Source organism: Mauremys mutica, chromosome 10, assembly GCF_020497125.1.
Source record: "Mauremys mutica isolate MM-2020 ecotype Southern chromosome 10, ASM2049712v1, whole genome shotgun sequence".
In the NCBI taxonomy this organism is placed as follows: Eukaryota; Metazoa; Chordata; order Testudines; family Geoemydidae; genus Mauremys; species Mauremys mutica.
Window position 1 is genome coordinate 26,192,971 of NC_059081.1, and position 12,034 is coordinate 26,205,004.

At 45.4% G+C, this 12,034-nt stretch overlaps 1 long non-coding RNA gene across 1 annotated transcript; it reads left to right on the forward strand.

Moving 5' to 3' along the window:
* Positions 1-652: 652 nt before the first annotated feature.
* Positions 653-3,403, forward strand: LOC123378224. Its single transcript, XR_006582517.1, has 3 exons — positions 653-751; positions 1,420-1,466; positions 2,496-3,403. It is a non-coding gene; the product is annotated as an uncharacterized LOC123378224 (long non-coding RNA).
* Positions 3,404-12,034: the final 8,631 nt, after the last annotated feature.

A 12,034-nucleotide genomic window follows, 5' to 3' on the forward strand; every position in this document is an offset into this window, starting at 1 on the left:
AAACTTATTTATAGTTCTCCCTGCAAAAGAAAAACCATGTCTATCTCCACTTCCACTCCTTCCTTCTTTCACCCTCTATCAACATGTCTTCCTTTGTACCCCCACATTACTGAGTGCTGAAAGAAGCTCTTTTTTCAAGCAACTTGAGAGCCTCATGCTTCCCAAGTGTCTTACCTCAGCAGCCCTCTGCTTGCCATCACAATTACAATTCAGGCCCTTTCAGAGATTTTTAAAGCATAAAGAGATCATTAGATCATCTATTCTGACCTCCTGTCTAACCTAGGCCATAGAATTTCACCCAATGACTTCTATATTGAGCCTAAAAACTTGTGTTTGACTTGAAGCCATCAAGAAATGGAGAGTCCACCACTTCCCTTGGTAGTTTGTTCCAATGGTTAATCACACTCACTGTTAAAAATTAGTACCTTATATCTAATTTGAATTTATGTGGTTTTAACTTTCACCCATGGATTCTTATGCCTTTCTCCTATAAATACCTGTTCCTATTGGGTTCCGGGCTATAAATACCTGTAGTGGGGTAGTTACCCTGCTCTGGTGGAAAAAGCTAGGCTGATTGGGGCCACTCCCAATTAGGCCACAGGTGGCCCTATAAAAGAGCTGTGAGGCAGAATTGAGACAGTCTCCCTTTAGCCTTGGAGGGAGCTGCCTGGGAATAGAGTACCTAAAGTAGGGCAAGAGGAACTCCAGCCTAGCAATGCTCTGGGCTGAGGCCTTGATAAAGCCTATGCAGGTACTGGGGCTGGGAAGTGCAGCCTGGGGTTAGGCAGAGGCAGCTGGTCCAACCTCCTTGCCAGTGATAAGTGGCCATTACAGAGTGCAGTTTGCCCCAGTGAAAGCAGGCTAGATGATTGGCAGTAGCCACTGAGGCAAGGTGGGCATAAGGGGAAGGGGTTCCCCTGGGAGGGGAGACCCAGACTATGAGTACTGCTGGAGGGAGAACCCTAAGGTAAAAGGCACCGGGGTCTGGCAGTGATGGGGGCCTGAAGCAGGTGAGCCACTGGCCAGCAGAGGGTGTTCTGAGGCTGGAAAAGAGCTAATTCCTGAGGAAACCAGCAGGAGGCGCTGCACCAGTGAGTCTGTAATTGCTACAATACCCCTTTTGTCATGTATTGAAGATGTGTGGAATTGCAAGCTATCACTTTAAGAGAGTGTGTGTTGGGGAAGGGGTTTCCCTGGTGCTGTTTGCAGACTGGAGAGCTCTGTAGAGAAATGTGCAATTAAGTCAATCTAGAAAGAGCAAGCCTGGAACAAGGTGGGATGAGTTATGCCTCTTTGCTGTAGGGAGCAGCTTGTTTTCTCTCTCTGGATTTAGTTACTGTATTTTAAGCATAAAAGTAGCAGTACATTGCAACCTTCCAGCAAGAGTATATTATGTTTGTATATGTCTTCTCTCTGTAGCCTGTGAACAGAACACCTTTAGTATCTAGGAGTTTCTTCCTGTGAAGGTATTTATGTCATAATTAAGTTACCTCTCAATCTTATTTTGATAAGCTAAATAGATGGAGATCTTCAAGCCTCTCACTGAATCACTTTTGGGGCTTTTCTCTGAACTCTTTCTGATTTTTTTTTCAACATCCTTTTAAAATATGTGGCCATCAGAAATGGAGACAGCATTCCAGTAGCTGTCTCATCAATGCTGGATAAAAGGAAGAATCACCTCCCTTCTACTCACTGCACCTGTGTTTATACATCTAAGTATTGCATTAACCTTTTTTTTGCCATGGCATTGCACTGGGAGCTCATGTTAAGTTTTTGTCCACTATGATTCCCTAAATCCTCTTCAGAATCTCTGCTTTCCAGCAGATAAGATCCCCTATTCTGTAGGTATGGCCTGCATTCTTAGATGTTTGAGCCTGCATTTGGTTGTATTAAAATGCACTATGTTTGAATGGGCCTAGCTTACCATGCTATCCAGATTGTGCTATATGACTGCCCTGTACTCATCACCATTTACCACTCCCACCAATCCTTGTGGCATCTACAAAATTTATCAGCAGTGATTTTTATATGCACTTACAGATTATTAATAAAAAATATTGAATAGCATCAGGAGCAGAACTGATCCATACAGAAGCCCCTATTCAGTGATGATTCTCCACTGACAACTGCTTTTTTTGAGATCTGTCAGCAACAGTTCTTGATGTTGTATAATTCTAGTTTTTAATCAATGTTTAGTTTTTTAGATCATAAATTAAGTCAATAAGCCTTCATTGACATGATAAGCTATACAAATGTTGCCTAAGCGTAAAAACAAGACAGAGCATTCAAGTATCTTCAGAGGTAGACAGGCTAGGGCTATGCAATGATTGGGGTCTTATCCCCATGTCCATTCATCATTGCTTTCCATTCCAGATCTAATGGCAGGATGCTACATAGTATGACACATCTCTGCTATCTCTCTCACATTGCTGGCAATGACCCATTTTCTTATCCATAGCCTGACTTCCCAATGTCACCTGCTTTCCCCTCTACAGGTTCCCAGACGAAAAGAGAAGGCAGGAACTTGCAGCAGAAGGAGCTGAGTCATGCTGGGAGTGCAGTCATGTGGCAGAAAGGGACATTTGTGGCTCTGGGGACACAGAGCCAGGCATACCTTACTGCAGACAAGTGTCCTAACCTAGACCTCCCTCGTGTACACCCTGGTGGCTAGAAACCCTCCTTTCTTCTGGTATAGTCAGTATCCCACACAGGCAAATACTTCATTTTCTGAAAGTAGCCAGTCCAACTTCCTGGACATTTGCCAGTATCCTAAGGGTTAAGAAATATATAAAAGAGGGGAAATAAACTTACAAAAATAGCCAGAAACTAAATCTCCTACAACTGCAAAAAGCTGATAAAATGCAGGTGTGTCCCATATGAGCAAGGGAGTGTGAGGCCATAATACAAGAGCTATAACATTGATACATTAATCCCAAGGGACATTTGAGCATCTGCTGTATTGAAGGAAGAAATGTTTCTTTTATTGTGGAGACTAAGCAAAGGAACATGAACCTAAAGCAAATATATAAATTTGAGTAATCAAAAAAACTGGGAGAAAAATATAAACACTTTAATAGATTTTGAAACAATTTTCATTCCACAGGTTTTGAAAAGGAACATTTTTCTATGTGTTTGACATCTTTTGAGAATGTTCACTGAAGATTTGCTCAATTATTTTGGTAATTATTCACTTTTTCAATTTTCTTTTCCTTTCCTCCTTCATCCTTTTCCTACTTGTCTCTGAAAAAGGGGAGAAAAGGGGAAAAAATAGATTTAAAAACACCCTAAAAAGCAAAACTTTTCAATTTCTAATTTCACTGAAAAAAATGGAGAATTCGGAAATTCTAATTTTCATGAAAATATTGAATTTCAAAATTGGCCATGGAATGGACAGTAATGACAAAGAGCCATGGGGATAAACCCCAACCATTGTGTAGCCCTATCCAGATGCCTCTGACAGATGCCAGAAAGTCCTGTCTATATACTTGTATAGTTTGTCATACCAATAAACCTGAGTTGAGTTGAATTTTTTTTATTTCAAAAATTAACATTTTGATTATTGTATAATGCTAGTTTTTAATTTAATATTTGCTTTATTGCTGAAGCAGCTGACAGATCTAAAAAAAAGTCAGTAGGAATCATCACTGAATGCAGGTGTTTTAGTGGAGTACCAGAGGGATCAGTTCTAAGCATGATACTAGTCAATATTTTTATGACCAGATCTGTCAATCAGTGATGAGGTATAATCTCTCTCACAAAAGTGCAGAACAATAGCAAACACTAAGCCCAAATTCTAGCTAGGCATGCACACACTATAAACCATTTCACATTTATTGTAGGATGATTAGAAATCACGTGTACTGTGGTCCCTCTACGGCAGCAGTTCTCAAACTGTGGGTCAGGACCCCAAAGTGGGTTGTGACCCCATTTTAATAGGGTCACCAGGGTCAGCATTTGATTTGCTGGGACCCAGAGCTGAAGCCTGAACTCCACCTCCAGCCAGAGTGGTGGGGCTCATGCTACAGCCCCCTCTGCCCCCCACCTGAGGCAGTCGGGGTTGGTCTTCCCCTCCCCCCCACCTGGGTCATGTAGTAACTTTGTTGTCAGAAGGGAATCATGGTGCAATGAAGTTTGAGAACCCCTGCTCTACAGAAAGGCCACTTGAGAGGTCCTTTGGGACCAAAGCTGTTGAATAGTGTAATTGGGGTATGGGTTGAGGGGCCGAACAACATGGTCTGTATTCACATGCAGCTGTCCAGATCCAGTCATGGTGACAGCATACACCTACTGTGCATTTGAATTCTACTGTTGCCATAGACAGAATGCCGGGCTGGTACCAGCAACGATATGATTGAATGTTAATTATACTTTTGCACATGTTTTGGGGGGGAATGGCGTTAAGTCACTTGCCCTGCATTAACCAGAATATTATAGCTTGCTGAGACATAATATGTTTGTGCTACTTTCTGTTATTTTTACAAGCTTGCAAGATTTGTCTCACCCACTAGTTGAAATGTGTAGTCTCCAATCCAAATCACTGTATGCAACCTGCAAAGAATCCTGTGGCACCTTATAGACTAACAGACGTTTTGGAGCATGAGCTTTCGTGGGTGAATGTCTGTTAGTCTATAAGGTGCCACAGGATTCTTTGCTGCTTTTACAGATCCAGACTAACACGGCTACCCCTCTGATACTTGTATGCAACCTGTTAGTGATATGCATTGAGATGTCCACTCTGTCACCAAGGAGGTGGGCATACTTGTATTTAGAGTACACAAAAAGCATCTCAGAATAGACTCCGCCTTTCTACTTGCTAAACCTTTAGCATAAGACTTTCAAAGCATTAAAATGGGAACTGGGCTTCTAGATGCTATCCTTTAGATAGCTTTGAAAGTACCATAAGGTGGGAGAGGACAAGTCATTTAGATAGAAATTTGATAGCCTAAGATGACTAGGGGCTAGTAGCTCATTTTGATTTTAGATTATATAATCATTCAATAGAAAATATTTGGGGGTAGGCTGGAGCTCTATATTTATGGGTATTCATTGTGATTGCTGGGATTACTATAGCCAGAGATAGGATCTCATAAGTGTTTTACAGAATAGAGCTGGCACAGCATTTTCCCAGTAATAGAGACCTTGATTTTTTCCAATGAATGTTTGACGCTTCTGCTGTTAAGAAACCCAAGTTTCACAGATAATTAAATGTTGCTTAAAAATCAGCACTAAGGGATTTGGTCTTTTTTTATTATTATTTAGACAGTACAGATTAAAAAGGGGAGAGAGAAAGGAGATTTGTCTTATTGATCACACATTGAAAAAACTCATCTGAAAAGGAGATTCATATATTTTACCAGCTAATAGTTTTCAAATAAAGCCGGCTGTTTCAGGACCACTCTCATCTAGTTAAAGGATGATATTTTCTAGATGCATTGCTTTTTATTGGGAAAGAAGGAAGACAAGCACATAGGAGATTGGCAAATGAATGTACCCTGGGGAATCCTCTTGGAGAGGCCATTTCAGGAAATTATCATACATCTCTTCTAGCTCACAGTTTCTAATGGGACTGATCTTATTGATTGTTGGCTTCAGTATGCTGTGTGCTAGAAAGACGATCAAATGTGCTCTTAAGTAAAGAGCTGCTACAAATAAAAGATGAGAATTTTTTTTTAATCTCAGTAAAGTGCTGTAGTTATTTTTCATATGTTGCCAGCTTGTCTCTGGCAAATGACTAAGGGCGTGAACACACCTTCCATGCACACAATGGGATGTAGAGGAAGGTTATAAAACATTTAAGCTGATCATACTGTTTAACCTTGAGGATTTTTCTGTAAATCATGTGAGTCATTGTCATGACCATGAGAGGCCCTTGATTTCTGATTACATTGCAGCTACTATAGTCAGAGCTAAATCAACCCAATGAGCCAATAGGTTTTACAATTTTGTGTTTCCCTCATTCCCTCCCCCCCCAAATGTTTTAACCATTTAGTCCTCACACATAATCACGGCTCTGCAAGCCTTTCTTTTCCCAGTGCTGGCTTTTCAATAGGTCCCTTTTTTCCCAACACCTCTCTTCACCTTCAGCTGGCCTTCATTGCACACAGCTGGTATACACAGCAGCTCCGATTGTAGAGGACTGGCCCAGCTGCAGCTACTATCAGCTACAGAGGGTCCCCAGGCTGCTCCAATTTACTATACTGCCTTTCCTGATAGGTTGCCTTTCCCATCCATAGCCCTTGCCCTCTGCCTGGACTCTGATCAGTGCAGGCTTGAATTATATAGTAGTTAAAGCTGTCTCAGCCTTTCATAATAAAACCAACTGTTCCATGGGCTTATCTTTCTGTGGTAACAGTTCATCTGAAGCTGGAACTTGATATGCAGTAACAGGGCCGCCCGGGGGGGGAAAGGGGGCAATTTGCCCTGGGCCCCGGGCTCCGCAGGGGCCCCCAAGAGAACAGCGGAGGCTCCCACCTCCGCCCCTCTCCTGGAGCCTTAGCTCATCATGCCCCGAGTCTCTGCCGGGGCCCCAGAGCCCCGCCCCGCTCAGAGCCGAGTGGGGAGGGGGCGGGGCTGGGAGCTCCGGGCTGAGCTCAGCTGCCTCCACTCGGCGTGGAGCTCCCAGCCCCGCCCCCTCACCACGCGGCTCTGAGCGGGACGGAGCTCAGGCCCCGCCGGCCACACGCTGCGGCTGTTCCGGCGAGGCGCTGAGACTCCGGGCGAGGAGGGAGCCGGGGGTAAGAGGCTGGGGCCGGGGCGGGGGGGAAGCGGGACCCGCCGCCGAAGCGCAGCCCGGTCTTTGGCGGCGGGGGGCCCTTCCGTTCTGGGACCCGCCGCCAAAGTGCCCCGAAGACCCGCGGCGGGGGCCCCCCCCGCCAAATTACCGCCGAAGACCGGGCTGCACTTCAGCGGCGGGTCCCGCTTCGGCGGTAATTCGGCGGCGGGGGGCCCCCGCCGCGGGTCTTCGGGGCACTTTGGCGGCGGGTCCCGGAACGGAAGGGCCCCCCGCCGCCGAAGACCCCGGGCCCCCGGAATCCTCTGGGCGGCCCTGTGCAGTAAAAGGTCAACGTCATCAAAGGAGGAAGCCTACATTGAAGCAGGGCCGCCCAGAGAGGGGGGCAAGTGGGGCAGTTTGCCCTAGGTCCTGCTGGGGCCCCCTTGAGAATAGAGTATTCTATAGTATTGCAATTTTTTTAAGGAAGGGGCCCCTGAAATTGCTTTGCCCCAGGCCCCCTGAATCCTCTGGGCAGCCTTGCATTGAAGCAACAAAATGACTCAGTGCATAATTGCATGTACAAGGTAAATAGCTGATTTGTGAGTGCATTTACCTGTTGTTGGCTGTCAGTGTGTATTCTGCAGGTGTCACTTGGTGCAAATTTGGCCCAAACAATGTCATCATGAAGGTTTTCATTAAAAAAAGGTAAAAATTAGATTAAATGTCAGAAGTAACAGCAAAGCAAAATGTGGAACTTTACTACCTTATGAAGCATCTTATTTTATAGCTTAAAGTGATTTGCATTTAGCAAGTGAACTTTTTTCTGTAATAGGCCTACAGCTATATTTAATATATTTAAAAATGTAAAGTGGGCAATATATTTCACTTTGAAAAGATACAATTTCTGCCTATGCACAGTAGCATTTCCTCTGAAATTTCACTACCTACTCAGCTACAGATGAACATATTAATAGGTCAGAGAAACTGAAAATGCACCTGATCTATCCTACTCTAGCTTCCTACTGATATGTACGAAGCAACCAATTATAATGACTGCACAAATGATAACATTTCTGACCAGCCCTCTTCTGGACTGAAGATAGCAAAGGTCTCCTGAGTTTGTAAATGCATCACCCTCTAGTGACTGGATGCTTGAAAATAAGAATAAATTTACATCTGAAAGAGATGAAATTTCAACTCAAGTGATGACAAAGGCTTGTGGGTTCTGGAGCAGGAGGCTAGTATTTCTGTGTCTCATACTGCTGAGAGAGATGTCTCTGTATGCAGTGGTGCAATTAGAAATCATTTCTTGCTGATTTGCTGCCCTCATGGGAGGGACACAAAGGAGGGACATGTGACCTCCCCCCATGAACCCCCCCATGTCTCCTTCCTGCCCCCTGCCAGTGTGGGACCCCCACACTCTCCCCATCCCCTCCCCATGATCCACATCCATCCCATGTTATGGGAGGGGCTCTGTCCTCCTCCTGCTGTGCCAGAGACTTCTACTGTACTGACCCCAGGCAGGAGGACTCAGGAAACACAGCTGTATGGAAGGGCTGGGGGCTGGGCTGGGGGCAGTACAACTGTGCTGGAGATGCTACTGGTGTGGGGCTGTCCAGTGGCACCACATATCTGCTCCTTTCGCCGCTATGGTTCCTGGGAGATCAGGGCTCTCTGGAACAGCAGCAGAAGAGGCCCCACACCAGCACCTCCTCCAGCACAGCGGCTGAACCGCCCCTTAGCCCCATCCCACTCATAGCCCTTCCACATAACTGGATCTCCTGAGTCATCCTGCAGCCCCACCAGAGGATGAGGTGGGGTGGAGCGGGACAGCAGCTGTGCAGGATGAGCTGCCAGCATGGGGCTGCCCAATGGCCACATGTTCTGCTCCTTTCCCTGCTGGGGATCAGGGCTCTCCACCAGCCCTGTCCTCTGGGAGGGTGGCTGTATAGACCCCAGGCATGAGGACTCAGGAGATGCAGCTGCATGGAAGTTCTGGGGGTGGGCTCTTCATGTGTCTTTCTGGTATGCTGTACCAGCTATAAATATCTTACTGGTATGGCATAACATACTGTACTTGCACCACTATCTACATGTAAGATGCAACAGAACAGACTGAATAGTTCACAATGAGACTCTGAATGACACCACTTGGCTTACAGAGCAGGTCATTGTTGCTTTTATTTATGTATATATTTTAAGAAAATATAACAACCACAATTAAAGCTACCAGGGAAAAATGATTTAAAAATAACCCCACATGCCAAGGAAAAACTTTAATTAAATTTTCACACAATTCAAGAAAAGGCCAAAATTTGCACTGATATTTTTTCCATAATACTTCCATTTGTGCTTAGGCTTCACAGTGGTCTCAGCACTGTGTTCCACAAGTTACAGCCCATATGTGTTGCAACACACAGGGAGCATGGAATTGAATTAATGAAGTTGTCTCAGCTTTGACCTTGAATTTCCTCTTTGGGACACAGGTGTTCTGTTTTATCTAAGTGAAGTAGTTGCAAAGTGAGGGAGAGAAATCAGCACTTGAGTTTAATGAAATGCTTACTGACAGCTGTTTCCTTTACTTAGTGTGATCTGCTTTCTTTTACTGAAGTTTACTTTAGGGAAACTCAGAGGATAAGAAGGTGGAAAGCTCCTTCTGTCCTTACAGGCATGACTTGCGGTGTAACTCTTCTGCTTTCTACAGTGGCTTCCCCTAGAATAAGTCAAATTTCAGGTCTTGTTCTTTGAAGGCACTCAATGGCCCAGCATGGCTAAGAGATCATCTAACATTCTGGGATAAGGACTGTGGTTGACAACTCTGCTTCTCAGGTACTTTCTACCATAAGAATAAATTTCATCTGCGCAGACAACAGAGCTTTCTTAGGTGCTGGTCCAAGAGTGTAGAACAAGCTCTCCTACAAACCTCACCACCTTCCACTCCAGGTGGAAGGCACGCACATTTCTTTGCCCTGTTTGCTCTAACATAAGCATGTTAACCCCCATGTACATTTAACCCCTCTCCCCAAAACCCTACCACAATAGAACATGATGATGCTGTAACAGGATCAGGCTCCACTCCTGTTTTCTTCTGCACACACAGACTGCTCAGACTCTTTACATAAAACAAATGGGCTTTTTTACAAGCACAGTGTTTTCCTGCCACCTTTATTGTGCAGCACTTTATTTACAGCAGCTTATCATCCTCAGCCCCCTATGTTGAGATAGGAGATCTCTTCAAGGACTGATTCAAAGTCTGTCTCTCTCTATCCCCCTGGCACTTCCTTACAACACCTGTTTCTACTTTCTGGGCTAATGTGGTAATTAGCCTTGCAGTTCTCTCCAGCCCATCCCCAATCTATCAGTTAGGCACAGCTGCCGTCATGAGGTTTACTCAAAGGCTACTAAGTGGAGTTGCAGTGACCGGAGTGTTGGCTCAGTTGCTGTGACCCAGCCCTTGGTCTCACCCCTCCCCACTTCTCTGACAAAGGCTTTTTGTGCCCTTTGTTCTCCCTCCCTTACCTGAGATGCCTCCTTGTGGGGTTCTCTCTCTGCCTCTAGGGTGGTCATCTAGGCCCTCTTTGTAGGGCCTACCCACCCTTCACCCACAGAAATCACACTTGCTGGCGGGAGGTCACCCCCACAATTCTGTTTTGGCCCACAGGTCCTCAAGACTATGAATACCCTGGAGGGGTCATTCTCCCAGTTATCACCTTATTTTTGTTTTGAGTTGGGGGCTGTTCAAAACTTGTGGTTCTCCCACCTCTCCAAAATGTGCATGGGCTTTTTTTCCTTTGGTATGTGTCTGCCAGATTCCCAACCCCCATTAATGAGCTTGGGTAAACTTTATTCACTGTACCTTGCTTCCTTTATTTTACTTCCTCTCCCTTTCAGTCTTGCAGAAGACTCTCTCCCTTCTTCCCTTTCATCTTGGGATGTCTTCTTGTCCAGTGGCTTCTACTCCTGGTACATCTTTCCTTTTCCCTTGGGGTATAATTTCTTTCCACCTAGGTGTTCTTTTTTCCACTCGATGCCAGCTCTTTTCCCCTATGGGAAGGGACTCCAGTCAGTGCCCAACACAACAGTGGGGATTAACCTATCCATTTCCAACAGATCCTCCCCTGGACCTCCAGGGGTACCTCTGCCACACAGCAGTACATTTTATCTCTATGGACACATTCTAATTTCAAGTTTTCTCCTGGAATCATTCTGTGGAGTTTTACCAACTCCCTCTAGACCACAGAGCAAGCTGAGGTGCCGTCCACCAGCCCCCTTAGACACATCCTTCTCACCAATACTGGAATGGTGGACAGATTCTTTTCTTTCTTCTGCCCAAGAGAATCACTCTAATCACAGAACTCAGCAAAACCTTGCTCCTGTATAAGCAGTCTCTTTTCATGTGTCCTTGCTGCCCGCATTGGTAACAGGTAAGGATTCAAGTCCCTGTCAGAGTTCCTTAGGAGTCTTCCCTCTTCTCCACTTCCTTCCCAACAATGAGTTCCTTAGACTCCTTCCCCAATCTGATCACTCTAAATGGTTGGCCCTCTTTCCTGGGAATTCTGCCTCCACAAACTCCTCCGTTTGTGCCCCTTAAACTATCTGGCTTATGCTGCCTGACCATACCCATATGTTCTCAGGAATGGTCTTGAGAGAGCTTCAAAATCAGAGCATCCATAATTTCCCCCATAGTTTTGGTGTCTGGTCTCAGTCAACGTATGACCCTTTTGGGTGAATAGCCAGGCAACAAGTCCCCAATCCATCATGCTGCTGGGAAATTCTGTTGATCCAGGATAGTCACCTTAACCACCTCCTAGTCTCAGGCCTGCTCACCATTTAAAGCCAGGTAGGTCTCTTGCACTTCCCCATCAAACAGGGGCCTAGCCACAAGATCCCAGCTTGCACCCATAGATATCCTCTCAAAGGTAACCAGGAACATGACAGGCTCATTTGCAGGGACCATCTTAGAGAGACCCTGTCCATGTGTCCGGTTATCATTCCCTGCCACAGGACTGTCCACCCTTTGCAGTAACTGCTGCTGCTCTGGTATGAAATCCTGTGGACTTGATGTTTCACCTGCCTCTCCAAGTGGTGTGACTACTAGAAGCTTTGTAGGGTCTTCTACATTTCCTTTTGTTGGTTCATGAGCAACTGTAGAGTTTCCTTCATCATCCAGGCTGCCAAACCTTTACAAATCACACTGGCCCCTCCCTGGATCAAGGCAAGATCCCAAAGAAGTTCCCACATGTAATAAAGTGCCCTCTCTCCTCCTCTGCACACACACAGACTGCTTGGAGACTCTCTGCTTGTAAACATCACATGGTGTTT